The sequence below is a fragment of the Lactuca virosa genome, chromosome 5 (genome assembly GCF_052849685.1).
Source record: "Lactuca virosa cultivar CGN04683 chromosome 5, Lactuca_virosa_CGN04683_v6, whole genome shotgun sequence".
In the NCBI taxonomy this organism is placed as follows: Eukaryota; Viridiplantae; Streptophyta; class Magnoliopsida; order Asterales; family Asteraceae; genus Lactuca; species Lactuca virosa.
This window is the reverse complement of record NC_136430.1, coordinates 401,086,211-401,106,883: the sequence shown is the minus strand read 5'-3', so window position 1 is coordinate 401,106,883 and position 20,673 is coordinate 401,086,211.

Genomic DNA, 20,673 nt, shown 5'->3' with positions numbered 1-20,673 from the left:
TCAGTGTCTCCAGAACCTCCCTCAGGTGCTCCTCATGTCGCTCCTGAGACTTGGAATAGACCAAGATATCATCAATGAAGACTATCACAGACCAATCCAGCATCGCTCTGCACACACGGTTCATGAGGTCCATGAACGTGGTTGGAGCATTGGTCAGACCAAACGACATCACCACAAACTCATAGTGACCATAGCGAGTCCTAAAAGCTGTCTTCTGCACATCGTCGTTGTCACACCCCAAAACCGGAACGATGGAAACGTTCTGGGGTGGAGGACGTCATGTACAATATCACAACAAAGCATAATAGTAAACAAGCAACAACATCCATTGCATTAATAGAATAATTTTAATACAAGCGTGTTCTGTATAGTTTGTAAGACACCAAAATGAACGATCAAAAATAAAAGATAAGTCTTGTATGTGCTCCATCTTCTCAAAAGCTTCATCGGTACCTGTCTACTGATGACCTAAGAATACAAGTTATTTTGAAAGAGTTTATCAGCATTAACGCTGGTGAGTTCATAAGTATTTAGTGTCATTGCCTGTATGAAAATGTTTGTAACAACGTAGTGTAAATGTTCATAGCTGTTCGTAAATGTTTGTAAATAGTTGAACTCTCTAGAAAATCCAATATTTTCTACTGAAATGTAGTCTTCTACCAAGACCCGACTGTTTGTATGTTTGTTCTTTTGTAAATGTAAGAGTTTTCCCAAATAAAACTATCCTTATGAAAAATATAGTTTAGGGCCTCACCGATGCGAGATGAATATAAGGTAGATGTAATAGGGGAAAATAATGTTTTACCCCAGCAGTATCACTGCCGGCTAAATGTGATGAAAATGTAGACTCCAGGTAGTATTAAATGTACAATACACCTCGGGCAGTCCGTTTGCCTTTAATTCTTAGTTAGTTAATTAATGGTTTGAATGTGAACTCGTATGTAACCATGCTGATCGACGGCTGAATAACGGATGACCCTCCGGTGTCATATGTAGTGAGGTAACATTCTGTCACCCCTTGGCCTTATCGGTTGGGACTGTAGCTAGTAGTCGGGGTGTGGGAGTGTCTGTCTCGTATAGATCTATACACACAATGCCCGCTCTCCCTCCAGGAGACTCTGGTTACAAAGTGATACCACAATGAAGTGTCGTATCGAGAAGTAGTATGTCACATTCTGATTATTGTATTCAAATGTTTGTATAGTATGTCATAGTGTAGTGATGTTTTCTCTGTACTAGTATATAGTATATTCTCTTGTATAGTGTATAGTATGTTCTCTTGTATAGTGTATAGCGTGTATTGACTCATAACTGTACTGACTCTTGTATGTGTCGTTGTAATAGTAATAGTGAGTAGTAATCCCTTAACTATACCTATTATAGTTAAATAGTAATGTTGTTTGTATGCCTCTGCTACCTCAAAGGTACTGAACTGAAGTGAAAGGTTTTATATCTGTTAGAACAAAGTTCTATTAGGATCGTTAGATTCTATGCAAGCAAACAGTTAAGAATGTAATCAAGAATACAAGAATGGCTTTGAATATGTCGTATGATTAATACTTCAACACCTCAGAAGAGCTCGATTAAGAACTTCGACTGTAGAGGTGTTTAGGGTTACAAAACAATGAACGTAATAATCAACTCACTCTAACGCATACATGCATGCATATTTATAGTATAACCCTATTAGATAATCACGGATGGACAGGCCCAATCCGGATACAAAACATAAAGCCCAAGACGCAACACAATTAGACTCAACAATCTCCCCCTTTGCGTAATTGGGACCGAAAGCTCACTTCGGTTGAGCTGCAGAAGTCTTCTTTGTTGTTTTGAACACCTTCGAAATGATAGCCAGCAAATGATAACGGAACGTTATGTACCACCGAAGCATGTCAGTAAAATTCTTCTTGTCAGCTTCTGAGTTCTGCTTGCACCGATGAACAATATTAATGATGTGCTCCAAGCAGTCAGTTGAGAATAAATGTTTATCAACAAGACCGAATAAAAATCTGTGAGCTTCGCCTTTTGTAAACATCACATTGAGATGTTTTGAATCTATTTGGCCCATCTTCATCTTATTCACATCTCCTGGTTTCGGTGTTGGCTTGATGGTCGGTTTCTTGTTCATTACTTTCGCTATTTCTTGATCCATAGCTGTGATCGGTATATTTTACATCACGCTTAATATACTATAATTTATGTAAAATAACCGATTTTATCTAAGAATGGTGCTACTTTGACATGTATTTGAATTATGTTTGTAGGTGGTAAATATGATGAAAATGGTACAAAAAGATGCAAAAAGAAGTTCAAGGAATTACACGAAGAGAAATCAAGATTGAAAACAAAAGAATTGAAGATGTTCGGGTTTGGAAAGACGAGAAAACAAAATAAAAAAAGGAAAAATTGTATTTTTAAAAATAATTATAATTTAATTAAAATGATTTATTTAGGAAATAATAATTTTATTATTTTCTAAATAATTTAATTTAATTAAATGTATTTTTAATAAAATCAAAATAAAAATAATATATAAAAATCATGTTTTTTAAAATAAAAATAAAAAGAATTTAAATTAATTAATGAGGTTTAATTAAAATAGATTATTGGTAATTAATTATTTAATTTCTAAAAAATTTATATTAATTAAATTAATTTAATTTAATTTAATTCACAAAAAGAAAAATATATATATATAAAAGGAAAAATTTCGGAATGAGCCCAAACCCGGAGCCCAAACCCAGAAGCCCAAAAGCTCGCGACCCAGATCCGAAGATCCGAGCCCGATCCGGAGACCGCCCCGCAATCCAGATGCTCTCACAGTGAAACCCGGCTCCGACCCGGGTTGGATCCGCGCTTTTATCCGAACGTAACGTCATCGATGACGTCGTCCGATCCATATTCGCTTTGATCCGGCTCCGACCCGCCCCGTTGCCGCCCCGTTTCTACTCACAGAAGATCCGCGTCTCGACCCAACTCGGACCCGATCTGGACCCGCGAAAAATGGCCCTAAACGACGCCGTTTTGATGCCAGCTCCAAGTGCTTGTGCCATGTGCTGAACCTACGGGTTTTCCTATCTTTTAAACACTTTCCAACCAATTTTAACCACTTTTTCACCACTTTTCCTATTTTAAACTCAAATTCTTTCCAACAAAAACCAAATAATTCCATCTTTTTAATTCTTTTGAATTCTTTTTCATAAGATTTAGATTGGATCTTAGGTCCAATCTAAAAGCTTAATATTCCTAGCTTTATTTCATTCTTTTTGATATTTAATTTTCCAAAAATTCACTATAAATACCACCTCAAAATCACCATTTCAAACACACCTCTTACCTCTAAGACACCTCTTACATTCTTACACACCCTCTTATACCTCTTATACCAACCTACTTTCATACCACCACCTTCTTTAGGAAATTTCTATATTTTTTTGGAAGCATTTTAGTCTTCCAAATTCTTTTCTTTTTCCAAGAATTCAAGCCATCAAAGATTCAAGACTTTTCAAGATTCAAGATCAAGACATCAAGAATTCAAGAATACAAATATGAGTTTGTATAAGTCTACAATGCGCGGCTAAATCCTCTCGTGATCGCAACCGGGAGTAGGTTTTAATTCTTACTTATTGTACTATTTTTGGGTGTGAACATTTGAATTTGTTGAATATTATTTGTGGATTTTGTTTATGTTTTTAACATTATAAAATCGTTACACTTATTTTATTCATTTATCAATTAATTATTCCAAGTTTAAAATAATTTTAAGTGATCTCCCCACCGTGCCAAATCATCCAATAGCGGTGTGTAGGACGGAGGGTGCGGTTACACTTATTTTCTATTTTGGACTTAGACTTTAATTGAATCGACTATGAAAAATTAATAACACTCATTTCTAATTCATATAATTATTAATTCTGAAACCGGAAGCGATCATTTTTTTTAATTGAATTAAAATCATATATTTTTTGTTTGTCATCATATTTATAAATCTCAAATTAATCATTATTTCTTTATCGTTAAATCAAAATAGTAACTAAACTATTAACCATAAGCTCCTCTGGATCCGACCCTTACTTACCACTCGCTAGATTAGTGGAAATAAGGTTTATTTTTGACGCGACAACGACCGCTCGTCAAATTTTGGCGCCGTTGTCGGGGAGCTATTGCGCTTAATATTTAGTTATTTATTTTGATTTTTATTTTAAATTAAAAAAAAAATTTTAAAAAAATTAAAAACAAAATTTTTGATAAAAAAATTTCACATTTTCTTTCTAGTTGTTTATTTGATATATATATATATATATATATATATATATATATATATATATATATATATATATATATATATATTAGTATAATTTTCTAATATATATATAAAATAAAAAAAAATCACAATTTTTTTTTTATTTTTAAGTATAATTTCGAAAATATATATAAAAAAATATATTTTTTTTTTCTTTTTTGTTTATTTGATTTTTTTTATAACTTCGAAAATATATAAAAAAAATATAAAAAATACATATAAAAAAAAATTATTTGATTCTTATAGTCTTTATTTATAATTGTTAAATTCCTTTTACGCGTTTGTATTTTTTTTTTGTTGTGCATGCATACTCGTTATTCGAGACGATCCTCTCCATTGCTTTTTAACTCAGAAATCGAAAGAGCGGCAAGAAGAAATCGTGTTACTCACCGCGCCTTAATTTTTGAAGAAGCCAACAAAATCGACGACAAGATGACAGACCGAAAAACCATGGGAGATTTTGCACGACCCTCACTTGACGGGACCAAATCATGCATTAAACGACCTGAAGTAGGAGCTACAACTTTTGAGATCAAGATGCATGTGATCCAAATGGTGCAAAATAGTGCGCAATTCGATGGCTCACCCGATAGTGACCCCAATACACACATCACTAGTTTCTTGGACATTTGTGACATGTTCAAGATGGATGGAGTAACTGAAGATGCAATCCGACTACGCCTCTTTCCTTTCTCTCTACGAGGCCGTGCCAAGAGGTGGTTCTCAACATTACCCGCTGAATCCATCACCACTTGGGAAGACTTGGCTGACAAATTCCTAACCAAGTACTTTCCACCATCAAAGACAAACATGATGATCAATGAAATCCTTTCATTTCAAGCTGAAGATGGCGAATCGCTATACGAAGCATGGGAAAGATACCGAGAGCTACTCCAAAGATGCCCACATCATGAGCTACCTATGTGGAGGCAGGTCCAAACATTCTTTAATAGTTTGGACATTCATACACAACAATCACTCCATGCAGCTGCCGGAGGTTCCATAAGGAACAAAACACCAGAAGAAACTTATGAACTCATAGATGAAATGGCAATGAATGGCAGTCCCGCTCATTCGGTCCAATATCGTGGCAACAAAAACAAACAACTTAAATTTGAGAGTGTACATCAAACCGATGAAGTGCTGACTGAAGTCCTTTCCCAAATGCGGAAACTGACAACTGAAATCAGTCAACTTAAACAAAACCCTCAATCTAATGTTCAAACTGTTTGCAGTTTATGTGAAGGACCACACAAGACTAAAGACTGCAGAAAAGGGAACATGTTCGCTCAAAACAATGATAAAGTTGAAGAAGTCTTTTATTCTTCCGGTGATCAGGTTGACTTGAATGAAGAAAGGCGAAATTTCTATAGACCACAACAACAACACAATCAATTCAACAACCAAAGCAACAATGACCGATGGAGGAACAACAACAATTCAAGTTCAAATTGGCGGAACAACAACAACAACTTCAACCTCTGGCAAGGCAACAAGGTCAGCAACAACAATTCGGGCCAATCCAGTCAAAATCAACATCATGGGCCAGTTTCTTCTCAAGCAAATCATGGAAAGACAAGTGAACCATACCATGATAAGCAAATGGAACAATTGATGAACATGATGAAGGAAAGTCTCAAGCAAAATGAAATTAACTCCAAATCAATTTCAATACTTGAGAAGCAATTGGGACAAATAGCAGAGCAAATAAATCGGCGACCACCTGGCAACCTTCCGGGCACCACGCAAGTAAATCCTCAACACTCAAGAGCTTCAACTAGCAACACCACCACCACCAACACCAACAACAACGCACATCTAAATGAGGTAACTATTCTACGTAGTGGTAAATCATATGATAATCAAGTGCATAAGCCTACACCAAACTCGTTAAAAAATCCTGATGAGGTTTTAGTGGAGGATTATGTATCTTCTGATAATGAAAGTGAAAAGACTCTTAAAACACCAATTGAACCAGAACATAAATTGAAAGGAAAATTGCATGAGTCGGAACTGTCTAAAGTTGGGGAAGGACATGTGGAGACAAATACCACCCCTTACCCAACAGCTTTGAAAAACCCAGAAAAACAAGTTTTTAAAAAAAATGATGATATTTGGGAAACTTTTCGACAAGTCAAAATTAACATCCCACTTATCGATGCCATTAAGCAAATTCCGGCTTATCCTAAATTCCTCAAAGATTTATGTACTCAAAAGAGACGTCACCGAATTCCAACAAAATCAAACGGTACAGCACATGTTAGTGCCGCTTTGACAGGAATACTTCCACCCAAATTAAAAGATCCTGGAGTACCTTTAATTACAATTGAAATTGGAAACATAAAAATCAAAAAGGCATTTCTTGATCTTGGAGCAAGTATCAATGTCCTTCCTGGTAGTTTATATGATAAATATGACCTTGGCCCATTGCAACCAACTAACATTACTGTGTCCATGGCCGATTTGTCACTTAAATTACCACGGGGGATGTTGCCTGATGTCATAGTCAAGGTGGAAGATTTTTATTACCCAGTTGACTTCATAGTTATGGACTCTGAAAAACACTTCAAGGACAAACAACAAAATGTCATTCTCGGTCGTCCCTTTTTAGCAACTATAAATGCTCAAATTAGTTGTCGAGATGGTGCAATTGACGTGACTTTTGGCAACCGCAAGTTGAGACTACAAGCCTTTGGACCGAACGCTAACTCTCCAGATCATAATGATTGCTTTATGATAGACACCATCGGGGATTGTGTTCACGAGCATACCGCAAATATGCTCCTAGACATAACCAATGATTTGGAGGATGTTTTTTGTGACAGTGACAGATCTCAATCAATTGAAGATCAAAAAGAGTTTCTGAATGCTATCCATGGTCGCACGTCAACTTGGTCAAATAATTTTGATGATCTCCCAGATTCAATTGATTCAAAGATAAAGCCATCATTGGAAGAACCACCAGCATTGGAATTGAAGTTGTTACCGAAGCATTTGAAATATGCCTTTTTGGGAGAAAATCAAACGCTTCCGGTGATCATTGCATCAGATTTGACAGAGGAACAAGAACAAGCATTACTGAAGGTGCTTAACACATACAAAGCCGCAGTTGGATGGACAATTGCCGATCTTAAGGGAATAAGCCCAGCAGTTTGCATGCATAGAATCATTACCGAACCGTCGACAAAACCATCAAGAGAGACGCAAAGAAGATCGAACCCTAATATGAGGGAAGTCGTGAAGAAAGAAGTGTTAAAGTGGTTAGATGTCGGAATCATCTACCCAATCTCTGACAGTGTATGGGTTAGCCCAACGCAAACCGTTCCAAAGAAAGCTGGCGTCACGATCGTAGAAACTTCAAGTGGTGAAAAGATAACCACTCGGCCGGTAACCGGGTGGCGGGTTTGTATTGATTATCGCAAATTAAATACTGCCACTTTAAAAGACCATTTTCCTTTACCTTTCATTGACCAAATAATAGAGAAATTATCAGGTCAAAAGTTTTATTGTTTTCTGGATGGGTATTCTGGATACAATCAAATACCTATACATCCTGAAGACCAAGCCAATACTACTTTTACATGTCCCTATGGTACTTTCGCATTCCGACGAATGCCATTCGGATTATGTAATGCCCCTGCCACTTTTCAAAGATTAATGACTAGTATTTTTTCAGACATGGTCGGGGAGTCCTTGGAAATTTTTATGGATGATTTCTCTATTTTTGGATCAACATTTGACACATGTCTCCAACAATTGGTAAAAGTTTTGAAACGTTGCACGGAGACAAACTTGGTTTTAAGTTGGGAGAAAAGTCATTTCATGGTTAAAGAAGGAGTTGTACTTGGGCATGTTGTTTCTGAAAGAGGATTTGAAGTTGACCATGCCAAAGTACAACTCATTTCCTTACTACCACCTCCCACAAATGTCAAAGGCGTGAGATCTTTTCTTGGACATGCAGGTTTTTATAGACGATTCATCAAAAATTTTAGTGCAATTTCAAAAACTTTATGCAATTTGCTCTCTAAAGACGTACCATTTTCTTTTGATGAATCGTATATGAAATCCTTTCAAAATCTAAAGGGACAACTTTCCCAAGCACCAATATTGCGATCACCTGATTGGTCACAACCTTTTGAAATCATGTGTGACGCAAGTGATTATGCGGTTGGTGCTGTATTGGGGCAACGGGTGAATAAAAAGCCCGTTGTAATCTCTTATGCTAGCAAAACTTTTTCCGATATACAATTGAATTACACAACAACGGAAAAAGAGTTGTTAGCAGTTGTCTTTGCTTTAGACAAATTTCGCTCATATGTTTGGGGGTCAAAAGTTGTTGTTTTTACGGACCATAGTGCTTTGCGTCATCTCATGCAAAAGAAAGATGCAAAACCGAGGCTTATTAGATGGATATTGCTACTACAAGAATTTGACTTAGAAATTCAGGATAAGAAAGGAAGTGATAATGTAGTAGCTGATCACTTGTCCAGACTCCCCATTGATGTATCAAGCACTTTCAAGGAAGAAATTCGGGATACCTTTCCCGATGAACAATTATTGAACATCAATGGATTACCTTGGTTTGCTAATATTGTGAATTATTTGGCTACAGGAAAAATACCAGAGTATTGGACAAAGCAAAAGATGAAACATTTCATGGCACAAGCAAAACGGTTTATTTGGGACAATTCAGACTTATTCAAGATTGGACCAGATCAAATAATTCGGAGATGTGTCCCTGACCATGAAATTCAAGATTTATTGGCTCATTGTCACTCATACGCATGTGGAGGACATTTCAGTGCTCAAAAGACGGGTCACAGAGTTCTAGACACGGGTTTCTTCTGGCCAACAATTTTTCGTGATGCGCATATGTTTGTTAAATCCTGTTTGAAATGCCAACAAGTTGGGGGGATCTCAAAAAGAGACCAAATGCCATTAAACCCCATCTTGGTTGTTGAAATATTTGATGTGTGGGGAATTGACTTTATGGGTCCTTTTCCAACTTCTTTCGGCAATATTTATATTTTGGTGGCTGTCGATTATGTCTCAAAGTGGATTGAAGCCGAGGCCACCAAAACAAATGATCACCATGTTGTTTGTAAGTTTGTCAAGAAAAATATTTTTGTGAGACATGGTATCCCTCGTGTGATCATCAGTGATGGGGGGTCACATTTTAAAAACTTTAAATTTGGCAAACTACTCAAACAATATGGTGTGAATCATAGAATTGCCACACCTTACCACCCTCAAACAAGTGGTCAAGTGGAAGTGTCTAATCGACAGATCAAAGAAATTTTACAAAAAACCGTTAGACCTGACCGCAAAGACTGGTCACTTCGACTAGACGATGCGCTTTGGGCCTATCGGACTGCTTTCAAAACACCGATTGGCACAACCCCTTATAGACTTGTTTATGGAAAAGGATGTCACTTACCGGTTGAGTTAGCACATCGAGCATTGTGGGCCATCAAAGAAGTAAATTTGGAGTATGATCAAGCAGGAAAGGAACGAAAACTACAATTGAGTGAACTGGAAGAACTCCGGGATGAGGCATACAATAATGCTGTCACATATAAGTCCAAGATGAAAGCATTCCACGATGCAAAATTAAAGATCAAAACTTTTGAAAAAGGACAAAAAGTGTGGCTATTTAATTCACGATTAAAGCTTTTTCCCGGGAAATTGAAAAGCAAATGGTCAGGACCATATGAAGTAGTTGATGTCACACCTCACGGAGCGATTGAGATCAAAGATGAAAAAGGCGGTGAGTCATTCAAAGTAAACGGACATCGTCTCAAGCCCTATATTTCATCCGCCACACGACATGAGGTACAAGTAGAACGGGTTGACTTTTTACAAGAACAACCCACTTACGTCATCTAGTTTTTGCTTCGAGGTAACACGTCTGGCTGAAGACGTTAAACTTAGCGCTACTTCGGGAGGCAACCCGAGAACTTTGTGGGTATGTTCACTGCAAACCCTCACGAGACTTCACTCGTCCATTAGGGTAACCTAGGGGTTTAAAAGGCTTGTTGCACATGCCAAGTGCAATCGCGATCCTCAGCGAAAATGATGGATTTATTTTATTTGGTGTGTTTGTGGTTTATTTCATTTTATTGTTTTATGGTTTTCTTTTGTGTTTTACATCGAGGACGATGCAAAGTTTAAAGTTGGGGAGGTATACTTAAATGAGAAAAAGGCGACAAACCAAATATGCTGCAATTTTTGGTTTTGATGGAGCCCAACAAGAAAAAAAAAATTCAACATTTTTCTCCTATTTTTGAAGATATAAAAGCCTCCTCTACCAAGAACTATCAGGTGATCTCGATTTTTTGTTTGTTTTGTGTGATTTTTTTTTAATATAAATAAGAAATTATCCCAAAAAGGAAAGAATGTAATTGTGTTAGTATGTTAGTGTGCTTTTACCAAATTATAGCAGGAAACATAAAAAAAAACATTTTGAAGCACCAATTAGTATTACTTGTATGGATATAGAAACAAACAATAGGATGCATAACAGTGAGAAAGTGGACCGTAACAGACTGATACATTTCATGCAGTAGATCAGCTTTCTAGAACTTGTTTTAACTCTATTTTAAGAATACTGAATATCAAAATGATAAAGGCAATTCATTTATTTTTATTTTTAGCCAATTAACCCTTAAGCCTACCCATTTGTATTTAAAATCCCTGTTGTTAACCACTTTGAGCCTTAGCCTGTTCGTTTCTTAAGCAGATTTAAGCCATATCTCAAACACTTTCCTACCATGTCTTTCGACTTTATAAGCAAAGTTTTATCATTTCCGTGTATGTATTTGTTATATATATTGTTCATATTTTAGCGAGTCAAATAAATTGTGAAATTTCAGAAAATTTCTCTTGCTTGGTTCTAAAAAATTGGTTTAATATATATATATATATATATATATATATATATATATATATATATATATATATATATATATAAATTGAAAAAGAAGACAGCTACCCCTTTATTTGAATGTTCTCTTTTTGTTTGTGTAAGTATTTATAGTTTTATAAACTTAAGGTTAGATATCAAGAAATTAACGTTGTTCGAAACATTTTACACAAATTTTCGACATTTTTAGAAAATCTAAGCCTAAGTTTAAAGTTGTATGATGTGAGATTTTTTATGTGTTATTTGTTATTTTTAGAAAATCAAAGTTTAGAAACAAATCTAAAGTTTGAGCTTCCATATTTTGATATATATCTGTTGTGTTCAAAAAAAAAATGTTAAAAATAAAAGTATAGCGTTAGTGAATGTTAGTTAGAAATATTTTATATGTTTGTAAACGTTTGCAATTTTTGTTTCAAGTTGAGTCCATATATATATATACACTTTGGGGTTTTGCTGTGCAAAAAAAAAAAAAAAAAAAAAAAAAAAAAAACAAGAACCAAGCATTTTAGTTTGAATAACTTTTGTGTTTTTATTAATAATACAATTTTTATTTGAAATGACATATTCAAATAATGTCATGATTTTTAAGTTGAACATAATCCAAAAAGATTTTTGTCTTATCTAAACATTTTGAGTCATTTTAGATAAGTTGTAGATGTTATTAATGTTTGTATATAGTTGTATTGTATTTATCGAGTTGTAATAATTATCTTTGTTGTGCTCTTAAAGTCTAAAAGACCAAGTCACCAATCCAAAAACATCCCTACCCTACCCTTAGCCAAACATTACAACCTGAAAGTCCTTTTGATTGATATTTAAGTAGTCACTAAGTAGAGGTAGATCATGCCTATGGTAAAGCGATATCTTTAAATCGACCTTGATTGTAAAACACGTCTCCACTTCAAAGAAAGAAATGTGACCTCATCCTAACATTTGTTGTTATATCTTGATCAGGTGGTATTGGTTGGTGTTATTTAATTCTGTTATGGTTCCATGTGAAAACTAGTTTATAATTCATATCTTTAGTTTTCAAAAACATCAAAGAAGTTTTCTAGCACGCTAATCAATTACATTTGGATCTTTCTCGGGACGAGAAAGAGATAAGTTGGGGAGGTTTGATCGGTATATTTTACATCACGCTTAATATACTATAATTTATGTAAAATAACCGATTTTATCTAAGAATGGTGCTACTTTGACATGTATTTGAATTATGTTTGTAGGTGGTAAATATGATGAAAATGGTACAAAAAGATGCAAAAAGAAGTTCAAGGAATTACACGAAGAGAAATCAAGATTGAAAACAAAAGAATTGAAGATGTTCGGGTTTGGAAAGACGAGAAAACAAAATAAAAAAATGAAAAATTGTATTTTTAAAAATAATTATAATTTAATTAAAATGATTTATTTAGGAAATAATAATTTTATTATTTTCTAAATAATTTAATTTAATTAAATGTATTTTTAATAAAATCAAAATAAAAATAATATATAAAAATCATGTTTTTTAAAATAAAAATAAAAAGAATTTAAATTAATTAATGAGGTTTAATTAAAATAGATTATTGGGAATTAATTATTTAATTTCTAAAAAATTTATATTAATTAAATTAATTTAATTTAATTTAATTCACAAAAAGAAAAAAAATATATATAAAAGGAAAAATTTCGGAATGAGCCCAAACCCGGAGCCCAAACCCAGAAGCCCAAAAGCTCGCGACCCAGATCCGAAGATCCGAGCCCGATCCGGAGACCGCCCCGCAATCCAGATGCTCTCACAGTGAAACCCGGCTCCGACCCGGGTTGGATCCGCGCTTTTATCCGCACGTAACGTCATCGATGACGTCGTCCGATCCATATCCGCTTTGATCCGGCTCCGACCCGCCCCGTTGCCGCCCCGTTTCTACTCACAGAAGATCCGCGTCTCGACCCAACTCGGACCCGATCTGGACCCGCGAAAAATGGCCCTAAACGACGCCGTTTTGATGCCAGCTCCAAGTGCTTGTGCCATGTGCTGAACCTACGAGTTTTCCTATCTTTTAAACACTTTCCAACCAATTTTAACCACTTTTTCACCACTTTTCCTATTTTAAACTCAAATTCTTTCCAACAAAAACCAAATAATTCCATCTTTTTAATTCTTTTGAATTCTTTTTCATAAGATTTAGATTGGATCTTAGGTCCAATCTAAAAGCTTAATATTCCTAGCTTTATTTCATTCTTTTTGATATTTAATTTTCCAAAAATTCACTATAAATACCACCTCAAAATCACCATTTCAAACACACCTCTTACCTCTAAGACACCTCTTACCTCTAAGACACCTCTTACATTCTTACACACCCTCTTATACCTCTTATACCAACCTACTTTCATACCACCACATTCTTTAGGAAATTTCTATATTTTTTTGGAAGCATTTTAGTCTTCCAAATTCTTTTCTTTTTCCAAGAATTCAAGCCATCAAAGATTCAAGACTTTTCAAGATTCAAGATCAAGACATCAAGAATTCAAGAATACAAATATGAGTTTGTATAAGTCTACAATGCGCGGCTAAATCCTCTCGTGATCGCAACCGGGAGTAGGTTTTAATTCTTACTTATTGTATTATTTTTGGGTGTGAACATTTGAATTTGTTGAATATTATTTGTGGATTTTGTTTATGTTTTTAACATTATAAAATCGTTACACTTATTTTATTCATTTATCAATTAATTATTCCAAGTTTAAAATAATTTTAAGTGATCTCCCCACCGTGCCAAATCATCCAATAGCGGTGTGTAGGACGGAGGGTGCGGTTACACTTATTTTCTATTTTGGACTTAGACTTTAATTGAATCGACTATGAAAAATTAATAACACTCATTTCTAATTCATATAATTATTAATTCTGAAACCGGAAGCGATCATTTTTTTTAATTGAATTAAAATCATATATTTTTTGTTTGTCATCATATTTATAAATCTCAAATTAATCATTATTTCTTTATCGTTAAATCAAAATAGTAACTAAACTATTAACCATAAGCTCCTCTGGATCCGACCCTTACTTACCACTCGCTAGATTAGTGGAAATAAGGTTTATTTTTGACGCGACAACGACCGCTCGTCAAGCTGCAACCTCATGGATGTAAGAAGCCAACATCCTCTTCAAGTGCTCCAAAATTGGTTTATATTCCCTCAGATTTGTAAGCAGAATATTGAATAATAAAATCCAATCATGAGGGTTTAGGTTTGGAAGATCTGCTAGAGATATAATCGACACCGAGTTTGCAGAGCCTCGTGTGATTTTGAAATTGACATTTACAAATCTCCCAGCAGACGTAGGTTTCAGTACCTCGACAGTGATTATTTTCTGTGCGCTCCATGTCAAGTACTGCGGTTGTCCATACTTCAGATAGAAATCAATAAGCTCTCGGTCAACCTTTGGATGAGGAAAAGGAACCTCAGCAGTCGAATCGAAGTAGTGGAACGTGAATGCCTTTCGTGTGATTGGCATGTCGAACTGCGAGTCCTTAGAATTATCACAGTCAAACGAAGCAACAGGTTCCAACCAACAAATACTTGGAAACTCTATAGCTTGATTGATAAGTGCCTCTTTAGTACATAAGGGAAACAAGGCCTTCTTGCAGTTCAAGGCTTCTTCTTCTTCCTTGTTTCTCCTTTCCCTCTCCTCTGCTTCCCTTGCAACCTTCAAGGTTTCATCAAGCTCTTTGTCTCTCTTCTTTCGCTTGAGAGCCTCAGCAATAGTTTCACCAGATTCGTTACTGCTATTATCATCAATCTCCTTTTGCCTTTCTTGTGGACCAGAACCTGAAGCTACATTATCCTTCAGTTCGGTTGTAACTTTGACCTTTGGTTGAGCAGTTTCGGTTTCAGTCTTAACCTTCGGTTGAGGAGCACCCTCTCCCCCTTGTTTTGGAGCAACGAATTTCTCTGAAACACCCTTCATCTCGTGTAACAATGCAAGGGCAGGAAGAAGTTTTGTTGTAAGATGATTCCGAATGGTCAAAGTGAGGATAGGATCATGAGCACCAAGAATGTTGGTGAGCATATCCTTCACATCCTCTGCACAGCTGCGAAAAACAGTTCTTTCGGTCTTTAACAAAGAAATTTCTTTTTCTGCTTGGGCTAGCTGCACTTTCTATACTTCAACCATGGATGTTTGGTTAGCAAGTTCTTCCTTCAAAGCACTTTCTTTCGCCAAATCAGCGTGAAGAGATTCAAGTCGAGAATTCACTGAACTGATAAGTGAAGAGTTCTCGGCTTGGATGGAAGAACGCACATCCTCAAACTTTGTTTGTTCTTCTTGAAGAGACTTGGACAAAGAATCCACAGAAGCATTTACCTTTGCTGCATTTGTATCAGCATGCCCTTTAAGTGACTCAAGAAAAATCTGAGTACTATGTACAATTTCAGTAACATCAGTGGTGGCCTTTTTGCAAGAGGAGGTAGACTCATTAACAACTTTGGTTGATTTTTCAATGGAATCGGTGTATTGTTCTAGAGCTGTATCCAGAAAAGCCTTGAGTACAACACCACTGTATGACTTGCTGTCCTCAAGCAATTTATCAAGCTTTTCGTGAATGCTCTGCAGATGTTGTCTTGTGACTGGAGCATCATCATCCTCATCAGTAGGAAGCCTATAGGGACTGAAGTATGTAGAATCATACTCATCATTAGCACCACCGAGAGTGGCACCGGAGTCGGTTGAATGTGAGGGTGAAAAGGGTGTAGAAGTAACTGGGGGTTCTGTTTCAGTAGTCGCCCCCGTATCAGATACGTTGACTCCTACTGTCGGTTCAGGAATAGTGGTTGTAGTGGATTGGGAAAAAATAGGAGTTGAGATGGGAGTTGTAGAAATAGGAATAGACGAAACTTGTGGGGGTGGTAAAGAAGTTGTTGTTGGAGATGTGGTAGGTGGGGGAATAGGAGGAACCGAAACTGGAACTGTTTGTTTCGGTGATGGAGGTGGGGTTGGAAGTTTGTTATGAGGAGATTCGGTTGGAGTAGGAGATCGGGGAGGAGTGTTACCTCTCGGTGATGCATGACGAATTTCCTCTTCTTCACCTTCCTCTTCATTTTCTGAGCTAGGAGGAGTAGGACTCTTGGACCTTTTTGCCATCTTTTTAATCTTCTTCGGTTTAGAAGAATCCCCTGTATCAGACTTTCGCTTCTTGGACTTGGAAGTCTTAGACTTATCATCCTCTTTTGGCTCTTTCTTGGTAGAAATCCGTTTACCTCGGTTACTCGGCTTGTCAACAGCATCTAGGGCAGCCTGCTGTTCAGGAGATAGGACTCTCGGTTCCTTGGGAGGAAGTTTTCGATAATCAGCCATGAGTTTACTTTCGGCTGTAACACATCTATACATTGTCTCAGGGATAGAGCCAATGTGAGGGAACTTCTTAGGATCAGAAATTATGATTTTCTTCGTGTGAAACATAGCAATAGACGCAAGTAGAGCATCCTTCATCATCGGAATGTCCAAAGAATTTATCGCCCTTCTGGTAATGAGAGTCCAGAATCGTGCACATGAGATTTCAGAATGCCTCGTTGTAGTGTTGAGGCTTTGCACCACTTGAGACCAGATGATCGTCCCATAATCAAGATTGAGACCATTGTAAAGGCCATAGAGAAGGGTTAGGAAAGCCTTGCTGATGCCATCAGATCCAACACTTCTCTCTGCCAAACTCTTGATAAGAAGAGTAAGCAGTCCATTCCATGGGGACGGTAGGCAGGACTTCTTAACCTTCGTTATTGTTGTAAGCACGTCAGTGTATCCCATTTCGTACAGCATCGAGAAAAGCTGGGTAGTGGTGATGAAATCGAGTGAAATCACAGATGAATCCACAGCGAGGTGCAACAAGGAACAAAATCTCCCTTTTGAAATAGAAGCCTTTTTAGAATGGATTAGAAAGTAGATTCTTTCCTTGTTCTTGTCATATAAGGCAGTAGAGTAAACTTGTGATAGAAGGGACATCGGAACGGCTTCCACCTGTGTTAGGGCTAGAACCAGTGGAGAATACTTCAAACACTCAACCACCTGCAGCATATACGAGTCGTACAGAAACGGATTGAGTTCAATAATCATGTTCTGATTGGGCTTGATCGAAAGCAATGTGGACGAAGCAGTCTGATCGTGAACGGATGAAGAAGTCGCCATTGTTGATCGAAGAAAGAAGATGAACAGTTTGAAACTTGCCTTGTAATTTTGAGAGAATTTGTTGCTGGTAAAAGACAAATAAAAGTAGAAACCCTTTATATACCGTTGCTAGGAGAGAGAAAAATCATCATGATAATGACGCGGTCACTAAAACGTCGCCTGAAAAAGCGCGATGTGACAGGTTGGTTACTCCCAGGTATACGTCAGCACGCGTGGGTAGTGAGACCGTTCAAATTCACGTGCCCAAATTCTTATCCTCAATCGTCGTTTGAAATTCAGTTTCGCTCCAAGATGTAGAATTACCCCTGTTTCGCCAAAAAATAAACACAAATCGAACCAACAGCAACCAGAATGTTGGAAAATTAAAATTTTCGTGCAATAGAGTGACAAAAGATAAAGAAATAAAGCAAATGTGTATTGGATGTGAGTGATGTCTCATTATAAGACAGAAAGCAGGGGATTCCGGGCAAGAATCGCTTCCTTCAAAGTCAAGAGAGACTTGAAGTGCTTGTGTGGGTTCCCGTGAAATAACGATCAAATGTTTGTAGAGAAACATTGAAAGGCTTCTTTTTAAGTCATATGCTTAAGGTGGCTTATCTTCAACCGAACGTCGATGCTTAACATAAGACCGAACATTGGAAGAAGTACTTAGGACCGATATGGTCTGTTGAACAAGTAGGTAGGATATATTTTATAGTGACTAAAGAAGATATAGAAATCTCAAAAACAAAAAGAAACTGGATCTTTATGGGAAGAAAAAGCCTTGGTGTTAGACAAATTCATAAAAGATCACTCAAAAATAAAAATGAGATTTCATTCGGTAACCAGTAACATCTTGAATATGACAATTCACTGTCAATTCGTTGTTGGTGTTGGATTGTGGGTTTCACTCAGTACGTGGTATACATATCTAAGATCATAAACACAGATTTTGTGCAACCATAAACCTCAGTGGTAAAGACTGAGAGTCTCAAGGGTTACAGTGATGAACCGAAAGTTGATGGAGAAAGTAAGGAGGGTGGTTAAGGAACCGAAAGTACCTTCTGCTATAAAGACGTGACTAAGCAAAAAAAAACTCTTAACTCATATGAGAAGAGTAAGGTAGCTCTAGACTGAGTTGATCTGAACAGCCTGATTGGGAAGAAACGATAGCTAGAGATCGAATCATTAAGGCCTTGCTCTAAGTCGTAGAGGCTTTGGTCAACATGCAGCAGCATGCTTCTAGGGACCCTTAACTAGTTCTTATGGAAATGATTATACCTGTCTTAGCTCCAAATTCTGTTGCACTAATGAAAGGAACAAACAAACAAACACACCACACAAAAAAAAAATTTGAAGTTTTGAAATTTTCTGAAAAACAATAAAAATTGAAAAAGAAAATAATTTTGGATTTTTGAAGTTTTCTGAAAAATAATAAAAACAGAAAAAGAAAATATTTTTGGATTTTTGAAGTTTTCTGAAAAATAATAAAAACAGAAAAAGAAAATAAAGTTGCATAAAACACTCTTTGAACAAAATGTACAACCGAAACCTTATCTTAAAGGAATGAAGCGAAATAGACCGAGCGGTCGGTTCATTTCGGTTCCTTAAAATTCCAGAGCCGAAATAGACCGAGCGGTCGGTTCATTTCGGTTCCTGAAAATTATGGAGCCGAAATAGACCGAGCGGTCGGTTCATTTCGGTTCCTTAAAACTCCAGAGCCGAAATAGACCGAGCGGTCGGTTCATTTCGATTCCCGAAAATTATGGAGCCGAAATAGACCGAGCGTTCGCTCCATTTCGCTTGTCTAATTTTTAGGTGTTGAATTAAGGATTCGGTACCGACTCTACTTCCATCATTCCCAAGCCTTGCAGAATTTTATTGAAACTCGCTTCAGGTAAGGCTTTAGTGAATATGTCAGCCAATTGATCAGAGGATCGAACAAAATGCACTTCCACGTTCCCATCTTCTACGTGATCCTTGATGAAATGATATCTAAGTGCAATGTGCTTAGTCTTTGAGTGTTGTACTGGATTGTGACAAATCCTTATTGCACTTTCTGAGTCACAATAGAGAGGAATCTTCTTCATACTTAGCTCGTAATCTCTTAGTTGACTTTGAATCCATATGACTTGAGAAGTACAGGATGCTGCAGCTATATACTCAGCTTCGGCTGTTGAAAGTGACACGCATGTTTGCTTCTTGGACTGCCAGCTAACCAGTTTTCCGTCAAGAAATTGGCATCCACCTGTAGTGCTCTTTCGGTCCAGACCACATCCTCCAAGATCAGCATCAGAAAAGGCTTGAATGAAGAATCCAGATCTAGCAGGATACCAGAGACCGAGAGGTTCGCTTCAGGTAACGAAAAGTATTTTTCACCGCCACCATGTGAGGTTCTCTTGGATTAGCTTGAAACCTAGCACAATAACAAACAGAAAACATAATGTCCGGTCTACTAGCTGTTAGATACATAAGGGACCCTATCATTTGTCGATAGAGTGTTATGTCAACAGCAGGTTTTTCCGGAGAAGGTGTTAACTTGGTGCCAAATGCCATAGGAACCTTCACTTTTGAGTCTCCTGTCATGCCAAATTTTGTTAGCAGGGTCTTTGTATACGCCTCCTGCTTAATAAAAATACCTTCTGGTCCCTAACTAATATTCAAACCAAGGAAAAAATTAATCGGACCCATTGCGCTCATTTCAAATTTAGTCTCCATCAACTTCCTGAATTCAGCTGTTAAGCTAGGATTCGTGGAGCCGAAGATGATGTCATCGACATAAATTTGAACTATCATTAGATGTTCGCCTTCTTTCTTTTGGAAGAAGGTTGGGTCAACCGAACCTTGCTTAAATTTCGACATTTTCAGAAAGCGAGTTAAAGTTTCATACCAGGCTCTCGGTGCGTGCTTCAAACCATATACCGCTTTATCCAGCACATAGCAATGATCAGGGAATTTCTCATTCACGAACCCGGGAGGTTGCTCAACATACACTGTTTCTTCTAGTTCCCCATTCAAGAAAGCGCATTTGACATCCATTTGGAAAACTTCGAATTTTTTATGAGCAGCATATGCCAGGAAGATTCTAACTGACTCCAACCTAGCTACTGGAGCGAAGGTTTCCTCATAATCTATCCCTTCCTCTTGGCAATAACCTTTCACCACCAACCGAGCCTTGTTGCGAATGACATTCCCTTTTTTATCTAATTTATTTCTGAAGACCCATTTTAAGCCTACCACTGAAGCATCCTTTGGTGTAGGAATCAGCCTCCAAACTCGGTTGCGTTCAAACTCATGGAACTC